Here is a 916-nt window from a genome sequence, read left to right on the forward strand (position 1 = left end):
TGATCAAGGGATATGACTCTTTGGGTGGTGAAGAAGGATTTTCAGAAGGGTTTGCCATTGTTGTGTATAGATGTGTGTGTAGAAGAGATGAGAGAAGATAAAGAGAATTGTTTGGCGGCTCAAAAGTTAGAAGTGAAGAAATGGTAAGTCCAAATCAATTTAAAGATGAAGAATTTAAGTGGGTAATGGTAGATTTTTAGAAGCTCAGAAGTCTAATCAAATCGGGAAAGTTAGTTTGAAAGGACATTGGACTCTTCCCAAGAATCTAGGCAATTATGGTGCATGAGACTCCTTTTTAATGAAACCGGTCCTTTTGTAACGGATACGCTTTGAAGGAGATTGGGATTCTCTTTTTGATCATGATCCAATTACAATTATTTCAAAATATGCGGAGTGGAGAGTACATACCATGTAATCTTGATGAACTAGGTTCTTCACTAAGAATTCTCTTGTGTATGTCTGAATTTTTAAAGAAAATAAAGATAATATCACCAGAGATTAATGAGTCATTTTAGCACATGATATAAGAGTAGACTAATGAAAGTATGAGACTGAGTAAAATCTAATCTAGTTATTTAAAAAATTCACAAATTATCTAACCAATTACTAAGCTAGAACTGCTTCCTTTTAGACCATCTTAATTATCCAATTCTAACTTGTTCCTGTCAAAGTTATCTCTACTTGGAGCTTTTGTGAAGATGTCAGCTATTTGCTTGTCAGTAGCACAAAATTCCATAGTGATCAAACTTTTATCATAGTTGTCCCTTGAAAAGGGATGCCTAATATCTATATACTTAGTTCTTTTATGATGAACCGAGTTCTTGGTCATACTAATTGCACTGGTGTTATCACACAAGATGGGGATTCAATCTACATCAATTCCAAAGTCCACTAATTATTATTTGATCCACAACAA

The sequence above is a fragment of the Nicotiana sylvestris genome, chromosome 9 (genome assembly GCF_000393655.2).
Source record: "Nicotiana sylvestris chromosome 9, ASM39365v2, whole genome shotgun sequence".
Classification (NCBI taxonomy): Eukaryota; Viridiplantae; Streptophyta; class Magnoliopsida; order Solanales; family Solanaceae; genus Nicotiana; species Nicotiana sylvestris.